This window comes from Scyliorhinus canicula, chromosome 10, assembly GCF_902713615.1.
Source record: "Scyliorhinus canicula chromosome 10, sScyCan1.1, whole genome shotgun sequence".
Classification (NCBI taxonomy): Eukaryota; Metazoa; Chordata; class Chondrichthyes; order Carcharhiniformes; family Scyliorhinidae; genus Scyliorhinus; species Scyliorhinus canicula.
Genome location: NC_052155.1, coordinates 69,096,131 through 69,108,228, shown reverse-complemented (window position 1 = coordinate 69,108,228; position 12,098 = coordinate 69,096,131). Strand labels below are relative to the sequence as shown.

At 49.1% G+C, this 12,098-nt stretch overlaps 1 protein-coding gene and 1 long non-coding RNA gene across 9 annotated transcripts in view; one reads left to right on the top strand and one right to left on the bottom strand.

The window, feature by feature from the left end:
* LOC119972446 overlaps positions 1–1,763 on the bottom strand; it is a 33,268-nt gene extending 31,505 nt beyond the window's left edge. Inside the window, exon 1 of the long non-coding RNA XR_005462049.1 lies at positions 1,722–1,763. This is a non-coding gene — a long non-coding RNA (uncharacterized LOC119972446). The remainder of the gene's footprint in view (positions 1–1,721) is intronic.
* LOC119972445 (RNA-binding Raly-like protein) overlaps positions 1–12,098 on the top strand; it is a 1,269,223-nt gene that overhangs the window by 790,751 nt on the left and 466,374 nt on the right. The window lies entirely within an intron of this gene.

The window sequence follows — 12,098 nt, the reverse complement described above, 5'->3', positions numbered from 1 at the left end:
CAGGTCGCACAGTTCAGTTGCTGAAGCATCAAGCATCAATTTCCAATGACCATGTGAACCATATTATCTTGTCCCCCAGACATAAAGGGAATCTTTCTATTCTTGTGACTTCTCAGACTCTGGGATACTGCCCAGATGGTCTGAAGATCTCCAGCAGCTGAATGCCTGCTCCAGTTCCAGTTCTTAACCCTCTCACCACCATCTTTAGGCTGCTATGTTGCGACTCACCAGCCCTGAGCTTCTTTTAGAAGAATAAAGAACAAAAAAATTACAGCATAGGAACTGGCCCTTCGGCCCTGCCAGCCTGCGCCTTTACTGCCCCTTGTTGCTGCTCTCACTCGCTACTCATAGTATCTGGCTCCCCAACCCACAAAAGGCTGTCAAAGACACTGAAGGGCTCACAGGGGCCAACTAGTTATACTGCCCAATACCCTCTGCCCACCATCGCCACCTGCTGGCAGAGGCCCCACTTCACTTGAAATAATTCACAATGCATATACAAGTGCAAAATATAATTATTACTGTTTACTCAAGTAAGAAATGCATGAGTTTTATGTTGCAGTTGTTAAATATAATCCAAGCACGTGCACTGTACCAGAAAGTAAAATTTACCAGAAAGTAATATTGTAAAAGAATTTAAACAAAGCCTGAGGAATGTGGAAATATAGGGGCAGTGGAAATATTTGGGGGCAGCAGGGTAGCATGGTGGTTAGCATAAATGCTTCACAGCTCCAGGGCCCCAGGTTCGATTCCCGGCTGGGTCACTGTCTGTGTGGAGTCTGCACGTCCTCCCCCTGTGTGCGTGGGTTTCCTCCGGGTGCTCCGGTTTCCTCCCACAGTCCAAAGATGTGCGGGTTAGGTGGATTGGCCATGCTAAATTGCCCGTAGTGTCCTAATAAAAGTAAGGTTAAGGGGGGGGGGTTGTTGGGTTATGGGTATAGGGTATAGGGTATAGGGTGGATACGTGGGTTTGAGTAGGGTGATCATGGCTCGGCACAACATTGAGGGCCGAAGGGCCTGTTCTGTGCTGTACTGTTCTATGTTCTATGAACTAGCGCTGGCAACTGTGGTGTTCTTTGTGATTCTTATTACCAGTCGAATGTCGTAGTGTTCACAAAGACCACTGAAGTTAAATTCAATAACAAAGCTAACATTTATTACACTATTTATCAAAGCTCGACCACTTACTCCTACAGCAAGCAATAATCTAGTAATCTACAATCAACACTCTACTAACACTAGCCTCTATGCTCTATCTATAACTGTACTCTCTAGACGGCTGTTTAGCACTGCAGGGGCTGTTTAGCACAGGGCTAAATTGCTGGCTTTGAAAGCAGACCAAGCAGGCCAGCAGTACAGTTCAATTCCCGTTACAGCCTCCCCGAACAGGCGCCGGAATGTGGCGACTAGGGGCTTTTCACAGTAACTTCATTTTGAAGCCTACTCGTGACAATAAGCGATGTTCATTTCCTCTGCACTCTCTCCAGCCCTCTCCCAGAAGCCTGAGAGTCAGTGCTTGATATAGTTCTGCATCTATCTCCATCTAGTGGTCAATTATGATATTACATTAACCCTTTATATTCTAGACATAATAATAATCTTTATTGTCACAAGTAGGCTTACATTAACACTGCAATGAAGTTACTGTGAAAAGCCCCTAGTCGCCACATTCCAGCACCTGTTCGGGTACACAGACGGAGAAGTCAGAATGTCCAAATTACCTAACAGCATGTCTTTCAGGACTTGTGGGAGGAAACCGGAGCACCCAGAGGAAACCCACGCAGACATGGGGAGAACGTGCAGACTCCGCCCAGATGGTGACCCAAGCTGAGAATGGAACCTGGGAACCCTGGCATTATGAGGCAACACAATGGTTGAATTTACCTATTGACAATCCAGAGGGACAGACACACTGGAGGAAACTTCCACTCTCCCCGATGGATAAATTCTACATAATGTCACGGTAACATGACACTAGATACACTTGGATGCAATAATCGACAACCATTATCTTGGAAGACAGGAAGAAGCCATCAGTTGATAGGGGATACAACTGATCTCTTGCAAACAGAATTTGAAAGGAGCTCAAGATTCTGGCTACCTAGTAGATGCCACCATTGGCTCTCATTAAGGGGTTCCTGTTGTCTGTAAATTATCAGATACTTTGACCAGTTTATTATTAAAATTTGTTGCCTAGGTGCCCTTATATGTGAGGTGACCAAAGGACAAAAACAGTTCGCGATTCAACCCAGATTTATTCACAAGCACAATAAATGTTCACTAACAGTAACAATTCCAAATTATCTCAATATTATTTGCCCAAGTTTCTAATACTACCCATGCTGATGAACTTGATAGAGCTGCAGGTCCAATTCTCTGAGTCCCTGCCATCTCAAGGTCCTCATCTGCAAAGGTAGTTCTCGCACACCTTCTTCCGTCTGTCTCTGGATCGCCGCCGAACCCTGTCTGTAAGTCTCCGTGTCGAGTCTTTGCTGGGGATGGTCTCTACGTGTCCCTTCTTTTCCCCCTTTTCATGCCCTTAGAGAAGATTCTCTGACCGGAGCCAATGAGGTCACTGGGCAGGGGTCACAACACTCAATGGATTCGCTGATTCCAAATCTGCAAGGCATCAAGAACTCCCCTCAGGGGTCCATATTCAGCTGCATTGTCTGCACCTTATTCCATAGAAGGTAACAGCGAGAATCCGAGGTGCCAGAAAGTCTGGACGAATCAGGGTAGTACACAACAATTGGCCTTATCTGAATCGGGCTGATTATATCCTATCTCTGTTTGCGGGACAAGTCCAGGCTTGCCCTGACTTCCCTGTATCTGACCAGTATATTCGAACTTGGCCTGTCTAAATTCCCTTCAGGCCTGGCTGTATAGGCTGTTAGCTGTGGTTTAGGTTAAAGTGTCCAACTCGGTGACAGGCCGACAATTCAGGCCGTTGGCCATCTGGTCACATTCTTTAAATTCATGCAACTGCCTTTCTTCTGCCCTCTTTTTTCCAATCTTAGCTGTGCCCCTTTCACAACTCTCCCTCTAGAAAATGTATCCCTTCCCTCCCTTTCTTCCTTTACCCTTCTAACTTCATAGGTAGTACCCCCATTGTAAATGGGCTTACACTACACATTTAGGACTTTTGGAAATGATTTAAGTAAGATATTAGATAATACACTGTTGAGCTTTGCCCTGTTGCATGAGTCACAGTAAAGAATTAATAGAGGTGATTTTACGAATTCTACCCATTAAATGGGTGGATAACCAAACTTACAATATGTGATCCAGCTCTATACAGGAGCAGAGATTTGTAAAACTACCCTTAATGTGATGTGTTTTGCTGCCTGTTGCTTCATTTCAATTACATACGTTTTGTCTGACCATACTATGTTTTTTTTTAAATTTAGAGTACCCAATTTATTTTTTCCAATTAATTGGCAATTTAGCGTGGCCAATCCACCTAGCCTGCACATTTTTGGGTTGTGGGGGTGAAATCCACACAAACTCAAGGGAGAATGTGCAAACTCCACATGGACAGTGACCCAGATCCGGGATGGAACCTGGGACCTAGGCACCGTGAGGCAGCAGGGCTAACCCATTGCGCCACCTGCTGCCCATAGACCATACTCTGTTGAGCATTACGTATGAACCTGAGTAATTAGTAAAATTAATCTGGATACAGACTGAGAGGAAGGTGAGCCCAGGTTACTGTTACACAATTGGCTTGAACAGTACATTATTTGATACAAACTGAGCTGACAATAACAAATACTGAGTTTACCACACGTCATTTCTCTTAAAAACAACCGAACGACAGCTTCCAGAATTCTTTATATGGACTGAGGTTAAAGACATTTAACTTGGGAGCATGTTGTATTATTTTGAGGAGAGTCTCTGAAGTAGAAATTTCCTTAGGCCTATTTTTTGGGCCTATAATAGGTACCGTGCACAGACCCGTGGGACAAAGGGCCCAGGCAAAATTTATACCTCAATATTAATATTACGGTAAACTTTGAGTTCTCCATATTCTAACAACCTGAATTCTCTACGACCTGGAATTTCTTTCGGATTTGTTTTTTGACTGAAAATGTGTCACATCCCTCAGTAGCTGATGCTAACACTAATTCACCGTCAGTCAGATCTCATACAACAGCTAAAAATTGTCAAACTCGTGGCGGCACATTGGCACAGTGGTTAGCATTGCTGCCTACGGCGCTGAGAATCCAGGTTCGATCCTGGCCCTGGGTCACCGTCTGTGTGGAGTTAGCACATTCTTCTCGTGTCTGCATGGGTTTCACCCCCACAACCCAAAGATGTGCAGGGTAAGTGGATTGGCAATGCAAAATTGCCCCTTAATTGGAAAACATAATTGGATACTCTAAATTTATAACAAGAAAAAGAAAAATTGTCAAACTCAGGGGTTGCTGTTATCTGCGGCCTGCTCTCACTCCAGTCTCAGCCTCCCGCTGTTCTGCAGCACCACGTTCCCTTGGTGTTACTCACTAGATTAGCGCACTTCCGCACCTCTCAGGAAACCACAATGTCCGAGTCACCACAAGTCACCATGGAATTCATGGAGTCTTTTGTCTTGGCCACCCTTGGTGGAGACAAGCTCACCCAGGAACTATTTGATTGGTTGAAAATGTAGAACTCTTAGGTAACCAAGATTTTTGGTCAACCAGCACTACCCATTTCCCCACAGGATAATTGAAATTTTACTGTAGGACAAGCTGTCTGTGGAGGTGAGTGGGTAGTGGGCCTTATTGGAGGCAGCCCTCATGTAGGCCGGAAGAGGATGGAAAGGAGAACGAGGAGACAGGCACTGATCCTCAGAAATGCTATGGATGCTGGAGGCTGGTAGGCCCCTCATTAACATTGAATGGCGGCCCGGTAGCACAATGGTTAACATAGTTGCTTCACAGCTCCAGGATCCCAGGTTCGATTCCCGGCTTGGGATCCCAGGTTCGATTCCCGGTTTGGGTCACTGTCTGTGTGGAATCTGCACGTTCTCCCCCTGTCTGCGTGGATTTCCTCCGGGTGCTCCGGTTTCCTCCCATAGTCCAAGGATGTGCAAATTAGGTGGATTGGCCATGATAAATTGCCTTTAGTGTTCAAATAAAAAAGGAGGAGGTGGGGTTACTGGGTTCCGAAGATGTGGGCTTAAATGGGGTGTTCTTTCCAGGGGACGGTGCAGACTCGATGGGCCGAATGGCCTCCTTCTGCATTGTAAATGCTATGGATTGTTTTATACAGTGGTTCTAGATGCTTCAAAAACCTATCCGACTGGAGATCTAGTTGGATACTTTTTCGGGGTCCTTGAGCACAGGATGTCTGTCCCTAAAATTGGTCCATTTCACACCCGTAAAGTGAACGCTGTGAGGTCTGATTACCTCTTCAGTTCACAACAGAGATGTAATAATATCAGCAGTGTGGCAGACTGGCCACCAGGTGGAGATCCTTATTTACTTTTTGACTGCATACTTGCTGTTGGTTGCTGCACCAGAAAGATGTGTCTGATCATTTCTAATTGGATTAACTCTAACCGGCGTTGAATTTTCCTTGCTTCATTAATGGTAATAAAAAGATCCATCAGAAGCCAATGGTTTCCCTCATCTGCAGCACTGCACTCAATATGTAGATCAATATGGCCTGAGTCATAGTACAGTATTCTGAATCTCAGATCCTCTCACTGCAGAATATGTTTTTGAGTTGGACAAATTTAGCTGCTGTATTCAGTTTTCAGGACAAGCTAAATCACAGATATGTTTCCAAGAAATACATTATTAATTTAGAACTACCTGAGAATTCTAAGGGTAAATAAATGAAGGGAAAATTGGATCTTATTTCATTTCAGCAATTAAGCGGGGAAGTGAGAAATCTTAAATAACAGAGGCGGAGTTGGAATGACTGAGATTGCATGTGGTGCAACATTTGTGAGGAGAGTAACACGAGTGCTTGTAACTACTTGAGTCGTGTCTGTTGTATCAACCATTTAAAGTGAACCATACCTTTTTATTTGAAATATCCTTTGCCTGTTAATTAATGTTTGAATTATGTTGCTTTTAGTTGATTTGTTGCAGAAGTTGTAAAAAGTAAAATTGGTTTCCTTTCTTTTGGCATCATTGAGGCTCCTTTCTTTTAAAAGTTATCAGTCACTATGGGGATCGTAACAGAAGGCATCGATCATTTCAAACTTGAAAATCAGCCTGAATGAGTTCCACGTCACACTCACTTTGATCAGTGTCATGTGCAGATATTTGAAATGGCTTCTCGAGGATATAATATTCCCTCAACCTGACACATGATGATAAAGAAGTGTTTTAATAGGTTTAAATCGCAATTAAAAAATCCAAAAAAACAGAGCTCTTGGGCTGGATTGTCCGATTTTGAAGCTATGTCCGGAAGAAGTGTCTGGTTTTACGGCAAAAACGTTGGCGCCGCCCCAGCACCGATGCTCCAACCAGTGAGGGGCTAGCAACCGCGCCACGTAAAACGCATGGCCTTCCCGATATAAATGCTTGGAGAATTGCCGGGTCCATGGCCGCACATGCCCTTGGCACCGGGCGCACGCAGACCCAACCTGCCGGATAGTGCCACCCTGGACACCCTCTCGCCACCGCCAAACCGGTCGGAAACAGGGATTCTCCACCCGAATGGAGAATCCCTCCCCTTGTTTTACTTTAATCAGTTACTTTGAACTGATAGAGAAACACATTCACCTGTCCTGTCATTTGTCCGTTTAAGTAGCTGCAGAAAGCAAAGTGACATAAATCCAGGTAATGTGTGATTTCCCTTGATGAGGGAGTTTACAATTCATTCTGTATAGTTTCATAGAGGGTCTGAGCAGAACAGTGCGCAAGTCTTGGAAAATTATGGTCAAGCATGAATAATGGTGTAAATCACTTCCACCATAATTTCCTGGGACTTCTTTGGTGTAAAATGAATCCTTGGCCAGGTGCTTTGCACACACTGCCACCACCTCCAGACTCTCCACAGAACTCACCACTGTCCGTCCCACCATGTCCTTTATGTGTCCCCTAAGAAGGTGGCCCTTAATTGCCGGGAGTGGCAGAAAACTGGCGGGCCATCCCAGACCAGAGAGTCCAAATCCCTGCTGAACAGAGGGAGGTGGAGCTAGTGGGCAAAGCGGAGGTTGGCGTGCGGCAACCAAGTGAACTCTGAATGCAAAATGGTGTCCCTGTAGCAAGTGAGTCACCCCTCTCCCACAGACCACATATTTCCAAGATCTCACCATGTGCCTTGTCTTTTGTCTTGTAAGATTGCCATCAGTCCATGCCGCCCCATCTGGGTATCTCTCCCCCAACAACATACCCAACACACCCGGAGATCCAGTCCAGGAAGACACCAACGTCTCGGTACTGCATTCACCTGTACCCTCCACCATCGCAGAGACTATCACTTGGTGGGGCATTTTGGTGAAGACGCTCCTAGGTCATCTTCTGATGCACAGTACACACATGCCTCAGCACATCAGGTGAAGTTAGGGAATACTGCGGCAATGGGCGGTTGGAGGGCTGCCCAATCCCAGGATCAGCGGTAGTCCAGACAGTGTTGTGCTTCTGGAAAGTATGATCCCATCACTATTACAGATGCAGACATAAAGCCAGGATTTACAGGAGGGGGAGTCAACAACTTTCCTGCGCCTGCAGGTGCAGCTGCAGGAGTCCAACAGCCTTCAGGTGCAGGAGACCATGTGGACAATGTGTGCTTCCTTGGCCAATACTGAATAAGTGGCGATCTCGGTGGAAGGCCTGGGACAAGACGTCAGAACCAACAGTCAAGACGTCCAAGGCTTGGGCCAATCTGGGCAGTCAATGGCTGGGGTTCAGGACAGTGGAGCCCAGTCACAGGTGAACATACCCCAGACCCACATGGACATTGCTGCAGTGCTCCAGATTTTGGCCCAGTCACAAAAGGCCATGGCTGAGGGCATCAAGTGCATTGACCGGGTGCTGACTCACTTTGGCCAGTCACAGAGGGTCATTTCAGAGGCGCAGAGCGACATGGCACAGTCTCAGAGGGACATTGCACAGTGCCAGAGGGTCATGACCTAGGCATGTGGAGCCTCCGGAGCTCACTCTGGCCTCACCTCTGTCCCATGCATTAGCCTGGAGGCCATCGAGCACCTCAAGGGAGGAGGAGGTGAAGGGGCCCTAATTGGTGACTCCCTCAGAGAAAGTACTGGAATTACTTCAGCTCTCCCAAATTTCCCTCCCCCCCCCCCCCCCCCCCCCCCCCCCCCCAGGGTGGCATGTCATCAGCTGTTACACTCGAAGGTTGGCTGGGCCCATCCAGGTCCAGGTCCTCCAGAGGATGGCTGCCAAAGACATCTCAGATCAGAGGGTGCGAGATGCAGTAGGCCGTGTCCACATCTGATGTGTTGTCTGGGGTCACACCTAGAAGTAGCATTTGAAAATTAGAATGCTACTAATTAGCAGAAAATTAGAATGTTCGACACCATCTAAGTTGGCACAGTGTAACACATAGGTGACTATTAGGGGTCAGGGCACAACAATGTAAAAAGTCACCAGTGAACATTTTTTAACCAACATTCTGCTCTGTCGAAGAGTCTTAAGGATGGGTTGAGGCTGGGTTTAGTGAAGGGGGGGATTTTCTTTCGGGGGGGGGGTGGATGATGGTACAGAGCAGGGCCCCCAGGACACTTGAACGTCCCACCTAAGGTCACCTCAGCGAGAGGTGGCAGGGAACAGGGGCAGAGGTGTGAGGCCGCCGTGTATGACAGCTTACCCAGTTAGTGACCCGTCACCGCTCACTATCTTCAGATTCGAATGCTCCCCCCACCGCCCCTCCCCAACTCGCCCAAAGGATATATGGGCCCATGAGATGGAATGGCCACATGCATGGATCACATAGTGGAATGCGATCGTACGGCAGGAGTCAGACTTTGTCAAACGATGAGGAGCACCAAACCACTGGGTTGCATTGTGTTGTGTTGTACATGCCTGGGCTTGTCCCGGCTGGCTCCGCCTCTGGCTCCTCCCCTCGGGCTCATGTATAAAGGTGGCTAGTCTCCGGTTCCACCCCTTTCAGGACCAGAGGCCAGGAGGCTAGCTGTTTAGTGTAATAAAGCCTCAGTTACATTCATCACTCGTCGTGCGCTTATTGATGGCATATCAATTTATTACATGAAACGTCTAAGATGAACTCATCACTCAAGCCTGATTGCCTGGAGCTGGACCCACAGGCAGCCAGCGCCACAGAAACGTTTGAGCACTGGCTAAGCTGCTTCGAAGTGTACCTCGCATCCTTCACCGAAGACTTCACAGACCTCCAGAAAAAGAAGATCCTCCACCACGGGTAAGCCAAGAATCTTTCTTCTTATCAGGGACGCCCCCTTGTATGTGGAGGCAATAATGCTGCTGAAGGGACAATACATGAAGTCCGTTAATGAGGTGTATGCTAGGCACCTCCTTGCCACGAGACGGCAACGTCAGGGGGAATCACTTGCAGAATTTCTGCGGTCCTTGCGTGTACTCTGCCGGAACTGTGATTGCCGGGCGATGTCGGCTACCCAACATGCGGAGCTGCTGATCAGGGACACTTATGTCGCGGGCATGAAATCAAATTATATCCGCCAGCGATTACTAGAAGGGGGGAGCGGTGTATGGGTGGAGGTGGTGGTGATGGTCGCCGGTAGGCTTGCGGATGCTAGTTCATGAGGTAGGTGGGCGGGGTTGGGGAAAGACGGTGTAGGGTCAGGGGTGGTGGTGGTGATGATGGCTGGGGAGCTTGCTGGTGCCAAATCCTGAAGGGAGACTGGGACATGATACTGAGGTGGAGGATTGAGCTCTCCACCTACAACTACGATATCTTGTATCGACCCGGGAAGCTCAATGAGCCCCTAGATGCCTTATCCCGCGGTACATGTTCCAGTGCACAAATAGACCGACTTCGGGCCCTCCACTATGACCTCTGTCACCCAGGGGTCACCCGTTTTTTTCACTTCATCAAGGCTCGCAACTTGCCTTACTCCATCGAGGAGGTCAGGTCCGTCAGGTCTGCCAGGTCTGCGCGGAGTGCAAGCCGCACTTCTATCAGCCAGACAGAGCACACCTGGTAAAGGCTTCTCGCCCCTTTGAGCACCTCAGCATCGATTTCAAAGGGCCCCTCCCCTCCACTGACCGTAACGTGTATTTCCTCAACATTGTTGACGAATACTCAAGATTCCCCTTTGCCAACCCATGCCCTGACATGACATCTGCCACCGTCATCAAGGCCCTAAACAGTCTTTTCGCCCTGTTCGGGTTCTCCGCCTACATCCATAGTAATCGGGGATCCTCCTTCATGAGCGATGAGTTGCATCAGTTCCTGCTCAGCAAGGGCATCGCCTCCAGCAGGATGACCAGCTACAACCCCCGGGGCAACGGACAGGTAGAGAGGGAGAAGGGGACGGTCTGGAAGGCCGTCCCCCTGGCCCTACGGTCTAGAAGTCTCCCAGTCTCCCGCTGGCAGGAGGTCCTCTCCGATGCGCTCCATGCCATCCGGTCACTCCTGTGTACAGCCACCAACGAGACTCCTCAGGAGCGTATGTTTGCTTTCCCCGGGAAATCCACCTCCGGGGTCTCGCTCCCGTCCTGGCTGGCAGTCCCAGTGCCCGTCCTCCTCCGGAAGCATGCGAGGAGCCAGGAATCCAACCCCCTCGTCGAGATGGTCCTGCTCCTCCATGCCAATCCACAATATGCCTACGTGGCACATCAGGACGGGTGACAGGACACAGTCTCCCTTCAGGATTTGGCACCAGCAGGCTCTCCAGCCATCATCACCACCACCACCCCGACCCTACACCGTCATTCCCCATCCCCGCCCACCTACCTCACGAACTAGCACCTACAGGCCCACCGGCGACCATCACCACCACCCCCGCCCATACACCGCGCCCCCCCCCCCCCCCCCCCCCCACCGACTCAACAACTGGGTGAAGAAGAGGACAACATGCTCCCGGACGCGCAGGTCTCGACACCGGTGCCCACACCACAGCCGGGACTGAGGCAATCACAGACTGCCCATGACAGACCTGACCTTTAAGACCACTTCACCCCCGCCTAACTTTTTTTTTAACAGGGGGTGAATGTGGTAAACCACTGTGTTGCATTGTGTTGTGTTGTACATGCCTAGGCTTGTCCCGGCTGGCTCCTCCCCTTGGGCTCATGTATAAAGGTGGCTAGTCTCTGCCTCCGCCCCAGTTCGGGTCCAGAGTCAGGAGGCTTGCTGTTTAGTGTAATAAAGCCTCAGTTATATTCATCACTCGTCATGTGCTTATTGATGGCATAACACCCATCTCACAACGAGTCATCAACATTCTGTTTCCCATGGGTAGTATGCGCTGATACTGCAACCAACCCAGGGCCAACACCTTGTGGTGATGCTGTAGGACCCTCGGAGGGGCAAGGGGTAGCTGTGGTATTGGGATGGAGCGAACGGCAGTGGGAGAGGAAAGGTGGAGTGAAGGACTGTGGGACAGGGAAGATGTGAATGGCTAGGGGGAAGGGAGTGCCATTTGGAAATTGTGGAGAGGACGGAGAGGAGGGACAGATCAGGGGGGCTGCCGCTGGTCAGGCCTCTTAATTAGCCAACCAGGAGTTGATGAGGTTCTCCCTGTGCGACGTCCCTGGAGCACATGTTGGATGGCCTATCCTGCCAGCTGGGTTCCATGCCTGGTTCTTTCTGGACATCCTCCACGTTAGATGAGGCCTGGTGTTCTTCTTCCTCCTCCAGCATGTCTACCTCTGCTGCATGGTGTTGTGCAGGTCGCAGCACGCTAGCTTGAGACTCTAGTGGGGCTATATTGGAGAGCCCCACCAGAGCAGTCCAGGCATCGGAAGCACAACTTGTGGATCCTGATGCACCACTCAATACCGCTCCTGGTTGCTGCATGGGTGTCCTTATGAAGGATCTCCGCGCAGTCTGGGGCTTCTAGACAAGTGTCATTGTCCATGACCTCAGCAGTTACCCTTGTCACTAACCCCTCATCTGAGGGAGCGCCCTGAAGGTGTTGGGAACCTCAGACTGCACCAGGATGTATCCGTCGTGTACGATGCCAGGGTATTGGATGCAAA